At 32.2% G+C, this 23,928-nt stretch overlaps 1 protein-coding gene and 1 non-coding gene across 2 annotated transcripts in view; both read right to left on the bottom strand.

Annotated features, from left to right (window-relative positions):
• The window catches only part of HTR2C (5-hydroxytryptamine receptor 2C), a 98,602-nt gene that overhangs the window by 10,569 nt on the left and 64,105 nt on the right, over window positions 1-23,928 (bottom strand). The gene's annotated exons all lie outside the window — the stretch shown is intronic.
• Window positions 2,184-2,287, bottom strand: LOC123617376 (U6 spliceosomal RNA). The gene has a single exon (XR_006725506.1). It is a non-coding gene; the product is annotated as a U6 spliceosomal RNA (small nuclear RNA).

The following is a 23,928-nucleotide window of genomic DNA, read 5'->3' as shown; positions in this document are numbered from 1 at the left end:
ATTATTTTGAGTTGATTAATTTGAGAAATGGCAGACACAAGAGAAGCTCTGAGACAGAGGAAGGGAAATTTGCATTTACAAAGGAAATCTCCATTTGTAAATATCTCTCTCTCTGTAGCAGGAAGAGAAGGATGACTAATTCACAAGAGAATCATATCAATAGAGAAGGCATCCATGTAAATTTGCATAACAAATCTTAGCTTTGTTTACCTAGCTTGTCCTGGTAACCTCTCATAACTGGCTTCAGCCCACCCAGCATCTTTGTCTTTAGCTGAAGATGATATTTAAGGTGGTGGCTTGTGCCATCTGGGGGAGTTACTTAGTATTTCTGGGTATCTCCCATGTTTAGGTAATATATACATGTTAGCAAACTTGATTGTTTTCTTTTGTTAAACTGTCTTTTATTACAGGAGTCTACGCCAAGAACTCAGAAGGGTAGAGAAAAAATGATTTTTCCTTCCCTACATTACTCACAAGCCAATGAAGACTGAGGAAACTAAGATTATACTTAAGGTGTAATAATATGCTTACACATTAAAGATGAAAGCTAGTAGAGTGGAAGAGCTTAAAGATATAGAAAAGAAAGCTTAAGATGATAGATAAAGGTCCCTGTGGAGGCAAAGTTGGAAAGAATTGGAAGAATTACACCAAAACTAAAGAATAGCTGTTAACTTTGAGAGTTTCAGTTGCTAATAATTGTGAATGAAAAATACTGCAAATCATATCACTAAACAAAGGATGCTGAAGCCATCAAGTCATTAGCCGCTGCCGCCACCCCCTACAGTGAAGACAAACCTGCAGCCCAGTCTCTGCAGCCACTCACAATGGTGCACCCTGAGGGGACTCAGTATAAGAAAGGACAGGATACTGGCCCTAGACAGCTAGGTGCTTGTCAAAGGAATGAATTCAGTGAGATGTTTTCTCCCTCCCATACATAGAAAAGCGCTAAATTCTTTAACTTGAGATGTCTGATTTTCTTCAGTTAACAAGTAGTCTTTTATTGTTCCAACTACCTGGTCTTTGTTGTAAAGCTCCTATAAATCCTGGCTCTTCCCCTACCTCTTTGGAGCAGTCCCTCAGAGCGATCTGGGAGGCTGTCATCCTGGCTCGAGTCCTCCCGCCAAATAAAACAGCTCTCAGCTTTTAGGCTGTGCATTTATTTTAGTTGACATAATTCTCATCAACCTTTGGTAATGTTAGTCTTTTCAATTTTAGGCATTCTAATGGGTGAGAAGTTGTTTCTCATAGTGATCTTAAAATTGCATGGCCCTCATGACACTGAGCATTGTTTTGTGATCTTATTGCCATTTAGGTATATTCTTTTATAAAGTTTTCAAGATTTTGCCCATTTTTAATTGAGTTGTTTGTCTAATTATTTAATTGTAAAACTTCTTTACATATTCTTGATACAAATTTTTTTGTCAAAAATATTTGCTGTGAGTCTGTGGCTTTTTTTTTTTTTCATTTCTTAACAGTGTCATTCAAAGAGCAGTTTCTAATTATAATGAAGTTCAATTTTCAACTTTTACTTTGATTGTTAATATATTTTGTTTCTTATTTTAAAAATACTGGCCTATGCCAAGGTTATATAGATATTCTTAAATAATTTATATATAATGATTTTAGCTTTAGATTTTATATTTAGGTCTGATCTATTTAATTTAGTTTATAGTGAAAGGTAGGGGTCAAGATTAATATATGTTCATATCAATGTGTATGTAAGTCTCAAAACATTTGGTGGAAAAACTATTTTCCCCATTTAATTATCTTGGCATATTTTTAAAAACTCAACTGATTATATGTGTATGAGTGTATTTCTAAATTACTTTTTAAAAAACTGCATTGATTCATTTCTTTATTCTTTTATCAGTAACCACTCTCTTGATTACTTTAGCTTTATAATAAGTCTTGAAATCAGATAGTGTAGGTGCTTCTACTTTATTTTTCTTTTTCAAAATTATTTTGACTATCTTAGATGCTTTGCATTTCCCCATAAATTTTTGAATCAGCTTGTCAATTTGTGCAAAAAATGGATGTGATTATTTTTGAAGTTGCTATGATTCTATAGTTTAATTTGGGTAACATTTAGAACACATAATATATCTCCATTTAATTAGTTCACCTTAATTTCTCTATGCAATATTTTGAAGTTTGAAGTAGTGCAGAGGATTTTCATATGTTTTTCTTTTTTTTTTTCCTTTACGAATTTGCATGTCATCCTTGTGCAGGGGCCATGCTAATCTTTGTATCGTTCCAATTTTAGTATATGTGCTGCCAAAGTGAGCATGATTTTCACATGTTTTTAGAAGTACTATTTTTTTTATGATATTATAGATGTAAACTATAACATTTTCCAAACTTTTCTAGTATATGGAAATACAATTTATTTTTGTGTAGTATATTGATCTGGTATCTTGCTACGTTGCTACATTTACTTATTGATAGTAGTTTTCTTTTTGTAGATCCCTTAAGAGTTTCCACATAGAAAATTATCTTCAAGTAAAAAAGTTTTAACTTTTTTTTTCAGTCTTTGTTATCTTTATTATTTATATTTATCTTATTTAACTGTCTGTGAACTAAAGTGAATCAAATTGAAAGAAACAGAAAATTGAAATTGTTCTTCATTTATCAAAGTAATTGAATTAATATTTAAAAATTTCTCCAAAACCAAACTGACATTCACATCGCTTCATTGGTGAATTCGGTCAAACATTTAAGAGAGAAACATCAAATTTACACAAATGGTTTCAGATAATGGAAAAGAAACACTCAACTAATTTTATGAGGCCAACATAATCCTGATATGAAAACCTGATAAAGACTTTACCAGATAGGACATTTATAGAACAATGTCATTTATGTATATATGCAGAATTCCTCAATAATATATTAGCAATCTCTAAATCTGGATATAAACTCTGCCTCAGTTCTTGATTGATCTTTAAGCTACATAGGCGCAGAAGAAATATTGGAGGAATACACTAAGAAAGAAGCGGCTGGAAACCAAGAAAACTGAGCAGAGGCATTAGATGCTGCATAATGTGGGGGACACAGATTTTATAGTTTGAGTCCAGAAAGGTAACTGCTTACTAGAAGACAAAAATAATCATCATCATAAGAGAAAACAAACTCCAGAATATCACAAAGTATAACAATCTCCTGTTTGAAATCAAAAGTTATTAGTTATCTAAAGAAATAGAAAGGTGGCACTCATAATCAGTGAAGAGAAATCAATATAAATAAACTATATTTATTGGTCACAGATACTGGATTTAAAGGGCCAGATCTCAAATCTTAAAATTTCTTATCACAAGAAAACAAATTGTATAACTATGTATCATGACTGATGTTAACTTATTGTGCTGATAATTTGACAATATATACCAATGTCAAATCATCACGTTGTATATCTAAACTAATATAATGTTATATGCCAATTATACTCCAATTTAAAAAATTTTTAAAAGACCAGATCTCAAAGCAGGTATTTAAAATGTTCATTGATTAGAGAAAAAAATATTAAAGGTTGGAGCGATAACGACATTAATGGAGAAATGGCAACTGTAAAAAGACCAAGTGGAAATTATAATGTTTATAAAACTCAGGAACCAAAACAACAACAAAAAGTCACTGAATAGCAAAACTGCAGATTTCCAAGGCCAGAAGAATCATTGAGCAGAAAATAAAAAGATAAAAAATAATTACGAAAGTCAGAGATTTATGAGATAATATCAAGTGGTTCAACATACAAGCGCATCTCCTTTTATTGTGCTTTGCTTTATTGCACCTAGCAGATGTTTTGTTTTTTATAAATTGAAGGTTGTGGTGACCTTGTGTCAAGCAAATCTATTGGTGCCATTTTTCCAACAGTGTTTGCTCACTTTGTGTCTCAGTGTCATATTTTGGTAATTTTCACAATATTTCAAACTTTTTGTTATATTTGTCATAGTGATCTATAACCAATGATCTTTCATGTTAGTATTGTAATTGTTTTGAGGCATCACAAACCATGCTCACATAAGAAGATAAATTTAATTGATTGTTGAAATGAACAGAGACACCACTATTGGCATATTACTGCTGAGAATACTGGGCAATAATTGCCTTTGCCCTGGCCTATAAGATTGTGGTTCCACAGCAGGAGAGGCAAGCCAAGAAGATTTGATGCTGTTGCCCATCCCTATCCAACAGCGTGGAGCTTCTAAAGTGGGAGGATTGCTCATAGAGAAGCATACACCATTGTCTCTACCTCTACACAGGTCATGGCCCAGAGATTTTGCCTGGGAGAGAGCAGAGTAACTGGAAAAGAGGCAGTCGGGAGGACCCTGCTTAGAGTCAGAACAAATCTCAAACACTGACCTCAGAACTACTACAGCAAAGGAGCCTAAACTTGATTGGATTAGTCCTTAGAGCAATTTGGGCTCCATGACCTTGTTGAAAGTAATATGGAAATCAGCAATTAGAGGAGCTTAACATCTGGATATGGCTAAAGGAAAGAGACAGTCAAAGAGATGCTTACCAAAACCATTGTCACACAGGGTGACTTTGGACATACCAAAGGCCAAGTGTCCCTGAGAAGTAACATAAGAAGCTAAACACTGCAGGGGGAGAATAGACATCACTAAAGTAATCCAACCAATCACTACATAAATTAAAAAGTCAATAACAATACAAGCCCTGGAGGTGGGGACAGGTACTGAGAGTTACTAAAATATATTATCTAAAATGTCTAGTTTCCAACAACAAAAATATCACAAGACCTGAAAAGAAACAAGAAAGCATGACCTACATACTAGAATAAAGGCAGGCTAAAGAAAGTATTTTTGAGAGCAAAAAAGATGTACAATTTAACAAAGATTTCAAAACAGCTATTATAAATACATTTAAGGGATTAAGGAATACTTTTTAGAAAATCATGATCAAGAAAGAAAAGGGAGATACAGTAACAATGTATCATCAAGTAGAGAATACAACAGAGATAGAAAATTAGTCACAAAAAGAAGCAAGTGGAAATTCTGGATTTGAAAATTATAATAACTCAAATGTAAAAATCACTCAAAGGTCTCAACAGTAGATTTGAACTGACAGAAGAAAGAATTAGTGAACTTTGAGATATAATGATTATAATGATAAAAAGTATGCAAGGAAAAGAACCAATAGGAAACAGTGAAGAAAAATAAACTTGGTGTCAGACAATTGTGGGATATTATTAAATACTCTGAAATAAATACAGTGGAAATACCAGACTGATTGAAGAGAGAGAGAGATTTAGAGAAGTAATGGTTGACGTCTTCTGCAGGGGGAAATGATGAACAGTGAGTGAATGTACCCAGATACTGTAGTTGTGCCAGATGTGGCTGGAGAAACCTGTTTTTTTCCAGCAGCACCCACAGTGAGGCGGGGCCTCCATGACTGGTGGGAGGAAACTGGGAAAGAAGCAAATAAAAATTCCAAAGGGCATTAAAGGAATTGCACAGGACATCTACCCATAAGCCTCTGGGAGTCTACCCATAACCACACCAGGGAATCACCTACTGGGCCTGTGGGCATCCCCAATAACCTGAGTGCTAAATCCACAAGCTTACCCACTGTGGCCAACTCCTTGTGTGTGTGCCCATGTGCAGTGGTGAGGGCGAACTCTGGTAGACAGGAAACAAGCTCAGAAATCAGGTCAGGATCTGTGGGTAAGGTAGAAATCACAAACTTGAGCTATAGTGCCACCTTCTGGAAAACAAAAGAGAGGTTTCCAGTAGCAAGTCTGCTGAGTTGTAAGAACCAGGGAAGACAAAAGCTTAAGAATTCTGGCACAAGAGGGAGCAAGAAGACTGTGTCTTCATAAAAAGGCAAAGAAAACCTCAGATAATAACACCATTGAATAGAACACTCCATCTGAAGGCATCTAGCAAAGATTTAAGAAGGTGTCTGTTACCTCAAATGTGAAAACAGCAATGCAAAACTACAAGAAACAGGAAAAAAACCAAGGAAATACATCTTTACACACAAAAAAATTCCCCAATAACTGAGGTCTAAGGCAAGGAAGTTTGTTATATAGTTGATAAAAATTCAAAATAGCTGTTTTGAATAAATTCAACTAATTACAAGAAAGCTCAGAAAGACAATTCAACAAAATCTTGAAAAAATAAATGATCAAAATGAGATTTTAACAAAGAGAATTTTTTTTTAATCTGGAATTAAAGAACCCAATGAGTGAAATGAAGAAAGCAGTAGAGAGCATCTACAGTAGAGCAGAGTGAATGGAAGACAAATACATGAATTAGAGGAGAATTTTGAAATATCCCAGTAACAGGAACAGAAAAACAAAGAAAAAAATGAAAAAGTGTGAAGAAAGATTACATGATCTATAGTATTCAATCAAAAGTACAAATATTAGAATAATCAGGGTTCCACAAGGAGAAAAGAGGGAGAAGGGAGCAGAAAATTAAAGAAATAATAACTGGGAACTTCCCAATCCTGGACATTCAAGTTCATGAAGTGAATACATCGCCTTATTTTCTCAATACAAAAGTACGTTCTTTAGGACATTACAATGAAACTGTAAAAAATCAAAGATAAAGAATTCTAAAAGCAACCAGAGAAGGAAGGATTGTAACCTACAGAAGACCCCCTCATGAGGCTATTAGCAGATTTCTCAGCAGAAACCCTGCATACCAAGAGAGAGTAGAAAGACATTTCAAAGCATTGAAAGAGAAAAATTGCCAGCCAAAGATACTCTATACAACAAACTTATTCTTCAGATATGAAGGAGAAATACTTTCTTAGATGCTGAAAGAAGTTCTTCAAATGAAAATGAAACGATGCTAATCAGTGACATGAAACTGTATGAATGTATGCAACACATTAGTAAAGATAAATATATAGGCAAAATTAGAAAACTCTAAATCTGTAATGAGACAGTGGATTAACCACTTTACTATAGTATTAAAGTCAAAGGAAAAGAGTATTAAAAATAATTACAGCCACTATAATGTGTTAACAAATACACAATATAGAAAGGTAAATAATGACATCAAAAACATAAAATGGGAGGAGTAAAAGGATGAAGCTATTGTAGATCATCAAAGTTAGATTGCTATCAGCTTCAAATGGACAGTTTTATCTATGAAACATTGTAAGTCTCATGGTAGCCACAAGACAAAAATCTAGAAAAGATGGAGAAAAATGAAGGAGAAACAGAGCATACCACTATGGAAAATGACCAATTTACAAAGACAGGCAGAAACAGAGGGAAAAAGCAACAATGGAAATGCAAAACAACCAGAAAACCACATAAGATGACATTATTAAGTCTCATATATCAATAATTAATCTATATGTAAATAGATTGAATTCATTCATCAAAAGGTACAGAATGGCTAGATGAAAATAAAACAAGACATATGTGTGTAAAATAAGTGACTCACTTCAGCTTTAAGGACACTCATAGACTCAAAGTGAAGAAATGTAAACAGATATTCCATGCAAGTGGAAACCAAAAGAAAGTGGGGATAGCTATACTTATATCAGACAAAATAGACGTTAAGCCAAAAATGATAACAAGAGACAAAGAAGGTCATACATATACTTATAACATCAGAAGCCCTAAAGATATTAAGAAAATACTAACAGGTGTAAAGTGAGAAATAGCCAATGATACAATAAAAGTAAGATACTTCAATACCCCATTTTCAGCAATGATTAGATCATCAGAAAATCTACAAGGAAATGATACACCTGAATCATACATTAGCCAAATAAACCTGATAGACATTTACAGAACATTCTTTCCAACAGAAACAGAATACACGTTCTCCCAAGAACACATGGAACATTCTCCAGGATATATCATATGATAGGTTACAAAATAAGTCTTAGCAAATTTAAGAAGATTAAGATCATACCAAGTATCATTTGTGACCACAATGGTATGAAACCAGAAATCAACAAAAAGAGGAAAGTTGGAAAATCTACAAATATGTGGAAATTAAACAACACATTTCAGAGCAACCAATGGATTAAAGAAGAAATCAAATGGAGTATTAAAAAAAATCTCAAAACAGATAAAAGTGGAAACATAGTATCCTAAAATTTATAAGATGCTACAAAAGTAGTTCTGAGAGGAAAATTTATAGCAATAAATTCTTAGTGGTGAAAGACCCATTCCCTTCCCCCTAAGATCAGAAATAAGACAAGGCTGTCCATTCTGGCCACTTCTATTCATTGTTGCACTAGAGTTTCTAGAGAGGGCTATTAGTCAAGAAGATAAAATAAAAGACATCTACTTTGGAAATGAAGAACTATCTTTGTGTGCAGATGGCATGATCTTATATAAAGGAAATCCCAAAGAATACACTAAAAATTAATAAGTAGAACTAATTAATGACTCAGGAAGACCACATGATACAAGATCAATATAAAAAATTTAATTATATTTCTATACACAAGCAATAAGCATCCAATAAATGAAATTAAGAAAACGATGCAATTTATGATTGATAGCACTGAAAAGAATAAAGTACTTAGGAATAAATTTAACAAAAGGAATCCAAAACTTTTAAATTGAAGAGTACAAAAATTGTTGAAAGAAAGTAAAGAATTTAAATGAATGGAAAAAAGCTCATCTCTATGGATCAGAAGATTTAAGATCGTTAAGGTGCCAATACTCCCCAAAGTGATCTAAAGAGTCAACACAAACCCTGTCCACATCCCGGCTGACTTCTTTGTGGAAATTGATAAGCCAATTATAAAATTCGCATGGACTTGCAAAGGACCAGAAGAGCCAAAATAATCTTGAAACAGAAAAACGAATTATAACTTACACTTCCTGATTTTAAAACTTACTACAAAACAATGGTAATCAAGACCATGTGGTCCTGACATAAGAATAAACATATAGATCAGCAGAATAGAATTGAAAGTCCATAAGTCAACCTATGTATCTATAATCACCTAATTTTCAACCAAGGTGCCAGGACCATTGCTATGGTCTGAATGATTGTGTCCCTCTCAAAATTCATATGTTGAAATACCAAACCCCAAATCCCAACGTACTATTAGGAAGTGGCCTTTAGGAAGTTATTAAGTCATGAACGTGGAGTGCTCATGAATGGGATTACAGCTGTATAAAAGAGATTGGAGAAAGCTCCCTTGCCTTTCTTTCATGTGAGGTTATAGTGAAAAAGTGGGCATCTAGGAAGTGGGGCTCCACCAGACAGTGCCATAATCTTGGACTTCCTAACCTCCAGAATTGTGAAAAACAAACATTTGCTGTTTATAAGCCCCCCCCCCATTTATGGTATTTTGTTATAGTAGCCTAAAAAAGACTAAGACAACCATTCAATTGGGAAAAGTATAGTCTTTTTAAATGGTGCTGGAATAACTGGATATCAAAATACAAAAGAAGGAAGTTGGACCCTTACTTTTCATCATTTACAAAAATTAACTCAAAATGGATCAAGGATCTAAATGTAAGAGCTAAAAAATATACAACTTTTAGAAGAAAACAGAGATACACCCTTATAATTCTAGATTTGACAATGTTCAATTAAATATGACACTAAGAGCAGAAGCAACAAAAGAAAAATAGATAAATTGAACTTCATCAAAATTAAAAAATTTTGTACTGCAATTGATGCCATCAAGAAAGTGAAAGGACAACTCACACAATGGTAGAAAATACTTACAAGTCATATGCCTTATATATATGTTTTTAATCCAGAATATACAAAAATGCTTACAACTCAATAGTAGTAAAATCATCTATATTTGCAATAAGTAGTTAGGGGAATACACAAAACAAAAAGATGTAAAATATGATGCCAAAAACAGTAATTGTGGAGGAGGGGCATAAAGATGCAAGGCTATTGCATCTTTATATATATATAGTATATATATATATACACAGAGAGAGAGAGAATTCCATCCAAAAGTAGCAGAATGAATATTCTTTTCAAGTGTACATGGAACATTCTCCAGGATAGATCATATGCTAGGCTACAAAGAAGTCTCAATAAACTTAAGAAAATTGAAATCATATCAAGCATCTTATCTGACCACAATGTTATGAGACTAGAAATCAACTACAAGAAATAAAACTGCAAAAAACACAAACACGTGGAAGCTAAACAATGTGCTACTAAACAACCAATGAGTTACTAAAGAAATAAAAAATAAAAATAAAAAATACCTAGAGACAAATGAAAACAAAAACATAACTATCCAAAATCTATGGGATCCAGCAAAAGCAGTTCTCAGAGGGAAGTTTATAGCAATACAAACCTACCTCAGGAAATTAAAAAAAATCTCAAATAGACGAGATAATCTTACATCTAAAGCAGCGAGAAAGAGAAATACAAACAAAACCCAGTTAGTAGAGGAAAGAAATAAAGATCAGAGCAGAAATAAATGAAATAAAGACTGAAAAAAATAGAACAGATTAATCAAACTAAGTGCTGATTCCTTAAAAGGACAAACAAAAGTGATAAACCTTTAGCCAGACTCATCAAGAAAAAAAAAAAAAGCCTATATCAATAAAATCAGAAATGAAAAAGAAGTCACAGAGATACAAAGATCTTAAGAGATTACTACAAACAACTATATGCCAATAGAATGGACAATCTAGAAAAAATGGACAAATTCTTAGAAATGAACAATTTCCCAAGATTGAACCAGGAAGAAATAGAAGAGTTAACACCTATCCTTCTAAAACTATTCCAACAAATTGCAGAGGAAAGTATACTTCCAAATTCATTCTCTAAGCATCACCCAGATACAAAAACCAGACAAAGACCACAAAAAAAAGAAAATTACAGGCCAATAGCATTGATAAACATAGATGCAAAAATCCTCAACAAAATATTAGCACATTGAATCCAACAATATTTTCAAAAGATCATGCACCATGATCAAGTGGGATTTATCCCAGGAAAGCAAGGATGGTTCCATATCCACAAATCAATCTATGTGATATGCCACATTAACAAACTGAAGAGTAAAAATCTTATGGTCCTCTAAATAGATGCAGAAAAAGTTTTTGACAAAATTCAACATCCCTTTATGATAAAAACTCTCCAGAAATTGAGTTATAGAGGAAACATAAGTCAACATACTAAGGACCATATATGATAATCCCACAGCTAAAATCATAATCAACAGTGAACAGTCAAAAGAATTTCCTTTAAAATCAGGTACAAGACAAGGATGCTCAATCTTGTCACTTTTATTCTACATAGTATTGAATGCCCTAAGCACAGCAATCAGACAAGAAAAAGAAATCAAAGATATCTAAATTAGAATGGAAAAAGTAAAACTGTCACTGTTTGAAGATGAGATGGTACTATACATAGAAAATCCTAAAGATGCCACCAATTAGTAGAGCTCATCAGTGGCAATGGTTAAGTTGCAGAATACAAAATTAATATAGAGAAATCTGTTACATTTCAGTACGCTAAGAGCAAACTGTCAGAAAGAGAAATTAAGAAAGCAATCCCATTTATAATAGCATCAAAAGAATAAAATACTTGGAAGTCTAACTAAGGATATAGAAGATTTGTACTTGGAAAACTATGAGACAGTGATTAACGAAATTGAAGAGGACAGAAACAGATGAAAAGTATACCATGTTCATGGACTGGAAGAATTAATATTGTTAAAATGACCATACTACCCAAGGCAATCTACAAATTCAATGCAATCTCTATCAAATTACCAATGGCATTTTTCACAAAACTAGAATAAATGATTTTAAAATTTCTATGGAAACACAAAAGACCCCAAATAGCCAAAACAATCTTGAAAAAGAAGAGCAAAGCTGGAAGTATCAAGCTCCCTGATTTCTAAGTGCACTACAAAGCTACAGTAATCAAAACAGTATGGTACTGACCCCAAACAGACATAGAGATCAATGGAACAGAATACAGAGCCTAATAAGAAACTATCATATTTATGGTCAGTTAATCTGTAACATATTAGGCAAGGATATGCAATGGGAAAAAGACAATCTTTTCAATAAATGGTATTAGGAAAACTAGACAGCTACATATAAGAGTGAAATTTGACATTTTCTCACACCTTGGATTAAAGTGGATTAAATACCTAAATGTAAGTTCTGAAAACATAAAACTCCTAGAGAGCATAGTTAGAATACTCTTTGACATATATTGTACCAATTTTTGGATCTGTCTCATAAGGCAAAAGAAACAAGAGCTAAAGAAACATGGCACTTAATTAAACTTAAGACCTTTTTCACAGCCCAGCACACTTTTCATTGACAAAGTGAAAGGCAACCTAATGGTAGAAAATATTTCCAAATGATATGATTGATAAGGGCTTAAGATCAAAAATATATAAACATGCATACAATTTAGTATTGAAAAGAAAACAACCCAATTAAAAAATAGAAGACTTGAATAAACATTTTTCCAAGGAAGACTTACAGGTGGCCAACAGTCACATGAAAAGATGTTCAACATTGCTAATCATCAGGGAAATGCAAATCAAAACCACAATGTGATATTACCTCACACCTTTCCAAACGGTTATTGTCAAATAGGCCACAAATTACAAATTTTGGAGAGTATATGGAGAAACGGGAACCTATGTACATTGTTGGTGGGAATGCAAATTGGTACAGTTATTGTGGAAAACAATATGGAGGTTCCCCCCAAAACTAAAAATAGGACTACCATGTGATCAAAAATCCATTGCTGGGTACTTACCTGAAGAAAATGAAAACATAAATTTCAAAAGATAGGTGCACACCAATGTTCTTAACAGCATTATGTACAATAGCTAAGATATGGAAGCAACCTAAGTGTCCATCAACAGATGAATGGATAAAGAAGATGTCACTCACACACACACACACACACACACACACACATGCATACATATGCAAAAGAATATTACTCATCCATAAAAAAGAATGAATTTTTGCCATTTATAACAATATGGATGGACCTGGATGGTATTATGCTTAGGGAAGTAATTTGACAGAGAAAGAGAAATACCGTATGCTATCATCTATATGTGGTATCTAAAAAATAAAACAAACAAGTGAATATAACAGAACAAAAAGAGACTCACACACAGATATAGAGAACAAACCAATGGTTACCAGTAGAGAGAGGGAAGTGGGGAGGGGCAACACAGGGGTAGAGGACTGAGAGGTGAAATCTACTGTGTATAAAATAAATAAGCTAAAAGGATATATTTTAGAGCACAGGGAATACAGTCAATATTTTCTAATAATTTTAAATGGAGTATAATCTATAAAAAATTTGAATCACTCTGTTGTACATTTGAAACTAATATTATAAATCAACTATATCACAAAAAAATAAATACATAAATAAATACAGTATGACATAACTGCAGTTGTTGAATCTGTGGATGCAGAACCATAGGTATGGAGTGTCAATTGTAAAGTTATACATGGGTTGACTCTGCAGTGTTTGGTGCCTCTAAACCCTATGATGTTCAAAGGTCATCTATACTAACAAACTGAATTCAACTGCACATTAAAAGGAAAATCCACCATGATTAAGCGGGATGCAAAGTTGGTTGAAAATACACAAAGTAATAAGTGTGATATACCATATTAATATAATGAAAGATAATAATTATATGATCTCCATAGACATAAAAACAATCTTTTTACAAAATTCAAAATTCTTTCATGATAAAACTCTCAGCAAATTGTGTATAGAAGAAATGTATCTCAACATAACAAAGTCCATATATGACAAGTCTAGAGCTAACATAATACTTAATGGTGAAAGGTTTAAATATTTTCCTGTAAGGTCAGGAATAAGTCAAAGTTGCCCACTCTCACTACTCATATTCAACATAGTGCTGGGAGCCCTAGCCAGAGCAATTAGACAAGTAAAAGAAAGAAAAGGCATCCAAATTGAAAAAGAAGAAGTAAAATTGTCTCTGTTTACAGATGCAGATTGTATACATAAAAAATTCTAAAGACTACCAAAAAACTATTAGAACAAATAAACTAATTTAATAATGTTTCAGGATACAATATCAATGTAGAGAAATCAGTTGCATTTCTCTACACTAAGAACAATCTACTTGAAAAAGAAATAAAGAAAACAATGCCATTTATAATAATATCAAAACAATAAAATACTTAAAAATACATTTAGTTAAGTTGGTGAAAGATCTGTACACTGAAAGCTCCAAAACTTTGGTGAAAGAAATTGAAGACAGAAGTAAATGAAAAGATATCCCATGTTCATGAATCAGAAGCATTATTTTTGTTAAAATGCTCATGCTACTCTCATCCATCTATATATTCAATATAATCTCTAACAAAATTTCAATGACATTTTTCACAAAAATGGAAAAAAACAATCCTAAAATTTGTAAGGAACCACAAAAGGCCCCAAATAGCCAAAGCCATCTTGAGAAAGAAAAACAAAGTTGGAGGCATCTTGCTTACTGGTTTCAAACTGTACTACAAATCTATAATAATCAAAACAGTATGGTACTGGCTTAAAAACAGACACATATACTAATGGAACAGAATCAAGAGCCCAGAAATAAACTCATGCACATAAACAACTAATATTTGACAAGAGAGCCAACATAGTCTCTTAAAAAAGTGATGTTGGGGAAACTGGATATTCATATGCAGGAGAATAAATTTGTATCCTTGTCTTATACCACTTACACAAATTAACTTGAAATGGATTAAAGACTTAAATGTAAGACCTAAACTTGTAAGATTCACTGAGGAAAATGTTGGGAAAATACTCAACGTTGCTCTTGGCAAAGATTTTTTGGATATGACCACAAAAGCACAAACAAAAAAAACAGAAATAAATAAGTAGGACTATCTACATCAAGCTAAAAAAGCTTCTGGGCAGCAAAGGAAACAATCCACAGGGTAAAAAGACAATCTATAAGGTGGGAAAAAATATTTGTAAACTGTATAGCTGATAAAGGTTAATATCCAAAATATATAAGGAATTCATACAAATCAATAGCAAAAAAACCAATAACCCTCAATAAAAAAAAATGTTAAAAAACCCCAATAACCCAGTTAAAAAATGGGTTAAGAAAGATGTTATCATGGGGAAAACTGGGGACAGAGTAAATATGATCTCTCCATCTTGTTTCCTAGAATCCCATGTGAATCTACAATTATTTCAAAATAAAAAAACTTACTTAAAATGTTTTAAAAATGGGTAGAGGACTTGAACAGACATTTTTCCAAAGAAGACACATAAATGTACTTTTTCAGGTACATGAAGAAGTGATCAACATCACTAATCATCAGAGAAATGCAGATCAAAACTACAATGAGATATCACCTCACTCCTGTTAAAATGGCTATTGTTAAAAAAAAAAAAAAAAAAGAGAGAGAGAGAGAGAAATATCAAGTGTTGGTGAAGATGTTTAAAAAAAGAAACCTGGCTGCACTGTTGTGGGAATGTAAGTTGGTGCAGCCACTATGGAAAATAGTCTGGAGAGTTAAATTAAAAATGGAATAACCACATGATCCAGCAATCCCACTTTTGAGTATGTATCCAAAGGAAATCACTATTTTGAAGATACTTGCACTCTTATGATCATTGCAGTATTATTCATAGTAGCTAAGCTGTGGAAACAACCTAAGTGTTTTTTGGTGGATGAATGGATAAAGATGATGTGATATATATAATGGAATATTATTCAGCATTTAAGAAGAAGGAAATACTGTCATTTGTAACAACAGGGATGAACCTTGAGGGCATTAAACTAACTGAAATAAGTCAGATAGAGAAATACAAATACTGTATGACCTCACTTATATCTAAAAAAAGCAAAAGTCATAGAAACAAAGAATACACTGGCGGTTTCCAGAAGCCAGGGAGTGGGGAAATTGGGAGATGTTGGTCAAAGGGTATAAACTTCCAGTTATAAAGTGATAAGTTCTGAGATCTAATGCACACCATGGTGGCCATAGTTAACAATACTTACTGTATATTTGAAAGTTGCTAACAGAGTAAATCATATTCTCACTACACATACATACAAAAAGTAGCTATGTGAGGTGATGGATGAAAAAATAATAAAGATAAAGAGCACTTGAACAACACTATCAACCAACATGTACTATTGATATGTTGGGAATAATCCAAAGATTGCAGAATACATTTTTTCCAAAGTCAAACAGAACATTTAGCAATGTAAGCCATACTGTTCACTTTAGCAACAATCAATTATTTTTATGAGTTAAAATAATGTAAAACATGTTTCTGATGATAATGTCATAAAATTAAAATCTGTATCAGGAATATTGTTTTTTTCCTACTAGCTTTTATGAATTATCAGTTGATTAATTTTTCTAGATTTATTGACATAATTTATATATGACACTTTGTAACTTTAAGGTGTTCAACATGATAATTGATATATGTTTATATTGTGAAATAATTACCATAATAAGGTTAGTTAACACATCCATCACTTCTTAGTAAGAAAATCAAAAAGAATTTACAATAAAGTTACCATAAACATTAAACTTTGAAATATAAAATCAATTGTATTTGTGTGCAATAGGAATGAACAATTTGATACTGAAATTTAAAAAGAAACTAAGGATAAAAATCAGGGAAATATATTTTTTTAAATATGTGCAATGCTACATATGTTGTGTGCCACAAAACAATGCTAACAGACATTAAATATACTATGTTCAGGGATTGGATCAGATTATTCAACACTGTTAAGATGTCAACTGTCCTTACATTGATTCACAGATTTAATGCAATCTCAATGGAAACTCCACTGTATTTTTTGGTAGAAATTTACTATGTAATTCTATGATTTATATGGAAATGCAAAGGACCTACAATATCTAAAATTGTTTTGAAAAGAAGAATAAATTGAGTGAATTCATATTATATAATTTCAACACTTACTATAGCTACATTAGTTAAGACACTATGAAACTAGCATAAATATAAATATATTGATTACTTGAGCAGAATAGATAGTCCATAAATAGACTAAAACACATATAATCTAGTTGATTTTTGACACAGGTGATATAACAATTCAATAGAGGAAAAATAATCTTTTCAATAAATTGTGCTGAAAAATGAACCTCATCACTTGTCTCACACTGTATACAATTTTAAACTTTAAATGAGAATAGATGAAAAAATCCTAACTAAAATACTATCCAAAAAATTCAATAATATAGAAAAAAAGAAAGACTCCTTTACTAAGTGGGATTTATTCTAGGAATTACAATTTAAAAATTTATATAATTTACCATGGTAACAGGAAAAGGGAAAAAATAAATCCCATAATCATCCCAATGGTAGATGCATAAAAGAATTTGATAAAATTCACATCTGTTTATGATAAAAGTCTCAGCAAATTAGAATAAAAGGGAAAATAGCAATCCAAAATGACCCTGGTTAAAGGGGAAGAGTGAGGCAACATGCAAAATCAAGATGATTAGGAAATCAAACAAGTCATGAAACAAGGCACAGAGAAAATGATAGAAAAGCAATATTTGAAGAAATACTCTGAGTAATTGAACGTGGAGATTTGGAGACGAATCTTTAGTTCTTATTGTCATGTGTGAACCCAGCTCACTTAGAGAAGTGAAGATGTGTCTTGGATATGGTAAGAACCATCTCTTCCACAGAGATAGGAGAGAAGGAGGTATGGATGCATGAACGATTAACAACAAAGGCTTAAACTAAGAAAGCAACTGAGGGAATGAAAAAACTAGAATGTGAGAAATATTAAGAACAGGTTGTGTTGATTGGCTATGAGGGAGAAAGAGAGACTCTAAAATGATTCTCAGGTTTTTTTGGTGGTATATGGGAGATGCTGTTGCTTTGAGAACACACTTGAGAAACAAAAATGTAGGAAGAGGGGAAAATGGAGATGGGAGAAAGATGATGAGTACAATCTTGGTGAGATGTCAGTTGAAATATAAATCCAACATTCATCTCTAGACTTCTATACAGCTTAAACTAGAGATAGACAGATAATCTAGATAGAAATAGAAATATTTATTTGAGAGTCATCAGTAGATAGATTTTAAGTTATTTCTGTGGATGAAGTAAGCTAGGAAAACTGTATAAGCAATTAGAAAGGACAGAATGCTGAGAAGAGCGAGGGTAAAGCAAAAAATGAAGAAATTGAATAAGAGCAGACAGAAAGATGGAAGAAGAGAAAACCAAATAAAAATAATGTCATAGCATGCAGAGGAAGAGACAATTATGAGGAAAACATCTTTCACTCTCAAATGCCACAGAGGGAGCTAGAGTTGGAAACATAGCTCTTAAAATTTGGTCCATGGATACCTGGGTGTCTCTAAGACAATTTCAATGGTTTCATGAGTTCAAAACTACTTCTATAATAATATTAATGTTTTATTTGCTGTTTTTACTTTACATGGTGCAAAGTAATGGTGAGTAAAACCGCGGGTTCCTTAGCATAAATCAAGCTAGTGACGACAAATTGTACAAGTTGTCCTTGTACTGTTTACCGCCACACATTTTCAGGGGAAAAAAAGGTCAATTTTAATTAAGAATGTCCTTGAAGAAGCAGTTAAAAATATTAATTTAATTAAAATTTGACCCTTTCAATAATCTGTGTGATGAAATGGGAGTATACATTGAGCACTTCTGACATAGGATGGTTGCTTTGCGGAAAAGCACTTATGTAATTGTTAGAGTGGGAAGATGAACTAGCCATATTTTTCATGGAATAACATTTATATTTGAAGAATGACTGTCAGACACACTAGGGTTATTCATACTTGGATAAGTGGCACATTTTTTCCCAGAGATGGATGAGTTGAATCTGTCACGTTGAGGGAAAAACAGATGGTATTTGCTGCTAATGATAAAATTTTAGCTTTCAGGTGACTATTAGAATTTTGGGAAACTTGTATCTGCCTTGGAAAGCTTGATACTTTCCCTATATTTAGAGACTTTTCTGATAAGATTGGTAAGGATTATTAGGTATTGTACTAACATTTGAAAAATTTGCACAACTCAGTGAACCAATATTTTCCAAAATACCTATGCTTGATGTTACAAAATAAAACATGGATAAAGTATAAGCAAACGTTCTTTGGAGTCTTCAATAATGTTTAAGTGTGTAAAGGGATCCTGAGACCAAATAGTTTGATAACTGACAAATTAAACAATTAAGAAGTCACTAATGGGAGTGTGTGTGGCTCAGTGGTAAAGCACATGCTTAGCATGCACAAGGTCCTGGGTTCAATCCCCACTACTGCCATTAAAAAAAAAGATAATAACAATAGTAATTAATAAATAAATCTTAATTACCCCTTCAAAAAGTTACTAACGAATTTGCAGAGAACAGTTGCAGTAGAGTGGTAAAGCTACAAAATTGATTTTTTTGAGATGAATTATAAATGGTAACAAGGAAGACATGAGTGATGATGTAATAATCTTGGCTGTAAGGTCTGGGAGACAGAGTGGCCATAATGTAATTTAATATACATATTAGGAAAAGTATTTTTTAAAAATTCAGTTGTTTATTTATTCCTATATTAATTTATAAATTTAGAGACCTCTATCAAAATATAAACAGGCTTTTTAAATGGGCATAGAAAGTTGATGTTAAAGCACAGAGGGAAAATTAAACATTCCAGAACATCTAGACAAGCTGTGAAAAATGTTATGAGTGGGGATTAACCATATCAGGTGACAAAATTTATTATAAACCTTTCATAATTAAAACAGTGTGGAATTAGCACATAAATAGACACACTATTAGAATAGAATGTGACCTTCAGAGGTAAGCCCAGATAGATAAGAAAATTTAATATGCTATAAAGATGGCATCATATATCACAGAGTAGACTGGCTTTTCAAATAAAAAGCATGAGACAAATGAATGATTATATGGAGGAATATAAAATTAAATGCATATCTCACCACGTATAAAAAGAAATGCCAAATGGATCAGAGGCCTAAATGTAAAAACTGAGAAAAATGTGAGTGATTTATTGTCTAATCTGAGCATAGGGAGATAATTGATAACTACTACTCAACATGGAAAGGAAATTTGCGTGATAAAATGAACTGCAAAATAACAACAAAAACAACAACAACAAAAATAATAATTTTGTATGGCAAAAGCACCATAAGCTACAGCAAATAGCAAACACAGAAAAATTTTCATTTATAGCATGTAAAATGTGTATTATCTGTGATGTATAAAGAGCTATTAAAATTGAGAAAAAAATAAAAACACAGAAAAACAAGCAAAAGACACATTCACTTTGTGAAAACCTGATTTAGCAATGGCACTTAACCACATTAAAACAAGCTCAACTTCAGTCATAACAAAGTAGATGCAAATTAAAACTACACTTAGATAACATTTCTACTTTTTGGATTGGCAAAATTTTAGTTTGAAAATACACTTCAGCAAGGTTCTGGGGAAATCAGCTCTCTTGCAGTCCTGGTGGAAATGAAAAATTGTTCAGCCCTTACCTAAATGTATCTGTATACATTTATCCCATGATAAGTCAATTCTACATCTAGGAATTTTTGCTGAAATTAAACTTCCAAAAATATGAAACACACACACAGAGTGAGAGAGAAAAAATGGTATGCACATGATTGTTTCTGGTGGAATTATTGGCAATCACAAAATATTAGAAACAACTTAAATGCTCATACTACACAAGAAATTAATTAAATTATGATATATCTATAAAATGCAGTACTTGTGGTTATAAAGAAATAAAAGGAATTTGGCTTTTAAATGGAATGGTTAAATCCTTTACATGATACTTGGGTTTACATCTACTATCTTACTGTGAATTGATAGTGGTTCCCAGGACATATTACCAAGTGAAAAACAGCAAAGTGTTAACATGTATATAATAGTTTATCTTTTATCTAAAAAAGGAGAAACAACAACATATATAGTTTTTTGCAAAAATAAACTCTGAAGTATATTCTAGAAATTAGTAAATGGGTTAACCACGGGAGAGAAGAATGACCTCTCTGAGTATACTGTTTGCATACTTTTGACTTTTGGAACATCATATTGAGGTTTTACAGATTAAAAAAATAAAGGCAACAAGGTAGGGCAAATCAACACTGAATGCGTACCAAAACCAAAAAATCCCTAACTATAAAGAATTGGTAACAGAAGCACACAGGGGACAAAATTCAAACTAAATCTAATATTTTGGACAAAATGCTTTGACTATATATCCTCAGTGGGAAACACTCTAAAGACAAAAAATTTGCAGTACAATTTAAAGCACAGCATTTTAGTTGTTGAATGGTATGAGGATAACAATTCTGAAATGAATTATTGTATTGTAGGCTTTAGAAAATGTAAATAATAAATAAATATATTGATGCTTTTGAGGACCAGGTGAGAAAAATGAGGAGTAACAAGGAATTGGGAAGGTGGCAGAAGAATCCTTGTTACTGGATTGGGAGTAAAGGCATAGGTCTACTGGAGTAATGATATTCTAGTAGCAATGAGTATACCAAGAGTCCATATCTTGATTTATAAAACATCTGACCACTAAAAAAAACAAGGGTTCCTCGTATGAAATAACTGATTTCAGAACTTGGACATAGAAAATAGAAGGTAAATCTGGCATAATTAATGCCAGAAAGTAAGAAAGTGCTCAAAGTACTGATGGAACATATCAAAAAAAGCTCTAATTGGACAAATCTGGGACAATTTGAGCACCAAGATGATTAACAATAGTAATGAACTACGTTACATTGATTACCAAAGTATTCAGAAGTCTTTACCAATATGAATAAATAAATAACAAAGTGAGAGGGAAAACACTTCTTTACCATATAATGCCAAATAATAAAGGAAGAAAGAATAATAAAGTGAGAAAAATTATCAGTCTACAATCACATCATAATAAATGGTTCAAAGAAGAGTCATCAGTGGGTCCTAAATCCATTCAGTCAAAGTTTGTTGAAAATAATTTCTTAATCTCCAAATGTATGTAGATTTTCTGGTTACCTTTTGGAAAACATTTCTATCTCATTTGAATTTGAATCACTTTATGATTCTAACACTTGAAATTTATTGAGATTTATGGCCAAATATATGGTCAATTTTGATAAATATTTCTTATATGCATTTTTCACTTATCAGTAAGTTCAGCTTTTTTCATTGTCCTCATATAATTACTGAAAAAGGTATGTTAAACTCTTATACCATAATTACAGATTTGTCCATCTATCCTACAATTCTATCCATTTTTGATTTAGTAATGTTGAGGTCATATTATTATATACATACACATTCATTATGCTGAATCTTCCAAATGAATTAAATCATTCATCATTATTAAAATAATCATTTTTTCTGACAAATCTATCCTGACAGATTATTAATTTAGCTACACGATCTTTCTGTTGGTTAGTGTTTGTGTGGAATACCCTTTTTTATCCCTTACTTTCCTTATGATTTATATATGTCTCTTATAAACACATAGTTGGATTATTTTTTCAAATCTTGCCTGACAGTCTTAGAATATTTAGTTCCATTTATAATTAATACAATTATGGATATATTTGGTTTTAATTCTGCCATCTTAGTGTGTGCTTCTTTATTTTCTCACCTGATTTGTGTTCCTTTTTTTTTAATCTTTCATTGCCTCCTTTTGGATTTATTACTCTGTAATATTCTTCTGCAAATTTGGAAATTAAACGTTTCTTTTCTATCAGTGATTACCATTGAATGTCCAAGTTATAATTTATTCATCAAAGCTTAATATTAGATATCATTTTTATTTTTCCCCTGGACAATGAAAAAAGTTTACTTTCAACCCTCTGTACTTACATGCTATTATTTTGTGCATTTTAGTTCCATTAAGATACCAAGCTCCACGAAACATTGTCATTGTTGTTTTACACAATGTTTATTTATATTTAACCACACATTTGCCATTTTCATTACACTTAAGTGCTTCCTGCATCTCTAACCTTCCACCTGTGGCCATTTTCTTTGAAGAACCCCCTTTAGTATTTCCTTAAGTAGGGGTCTGCATTTGTCATATTCTCTTAGTTTTTCCTTGTTTGACAGTGCCTTTATTTCACTGTTATTCTTGAGGCATACTTTTGCGAAATATATGATTCTAGCTTAGCATTCACTTTTAATCAGCACATTGACACTATCATTTTAGTATCTTGTAGCTTTCATTGTTGTTGTTGAGAAGGCATTCATCCATCTTATTGTTGCTGTGCTGAAATGAACTTGATCTAGTTTTTTCTTTAAGGTTGATATATTTTTCTCTTTTTCTGCAATATCACTATGATGGATCTAAATGTTGATTGCTTTTTATTCATTCTGTTTGGGACTTCTTGAGCTCTTTAAAAGTGAGAATCAGTATCTTCCATAAATTTGAAAAGTCATTATTTCTTCAAATATTGCTCTTCTGCCGTTCTTTTCCCACCTTGTGGGACTCTTTTCACTGTACACTGTACGTCTATTGTCTTCTTGTTCTCTCTGTTCTATCCTTCCAATTTTCCTTGCTTCATTGGTCACAGTTTCTCCTAACTAACCTCCAGTAATGCTCTCTTCAGCCATGTCTAATCTGTCTTTGAGTTCTTAGGTTTCCATGTATGCTCAAGCTCCAGATTTCCTCGTTGTTTCTCATATTTTAAATATCAGCCTTTATAGTTTGCAGTTTCTTGCTGAAATATTTAAGTTCAGCTTGTAATTTTCATGTACATGCTACAAATAGTTGTTTAAAGTCTATGTCTGGTAATTCAACTATCTTGAGTGCCTATAGGTTCATCTACATTATCTTTTATTGTGTTATATCTGGTTCACATTGTCTTGTTTCTTTATGTGTCTTTTTATCATTGTATTTCAGTTACTAGAATTGAATATTATTGAAAGAAATGATTTGAAGCTTAGGATATTGATTTTTTGTTTTTG

Source organism: Camelus bactrianus, chromosome X (genome assembly GCF_048773025.1).
Source record: "Camelus bactrianus isolate YW-2024 breed Bactrian camel chromosome X, ASM4877302v1, whole genome shotgun sequence".
Lineage (NCBI taxonomy): Eukaryota > Metazoa > Chordata > Mammalia > Artiodactyla > Camelidae > Camelus > Camelus bactrianus.
Note: the sequence above shows the minus strand (reverse complement) of the source record. Positions and strands in the feature narration are given on the sequence as shown.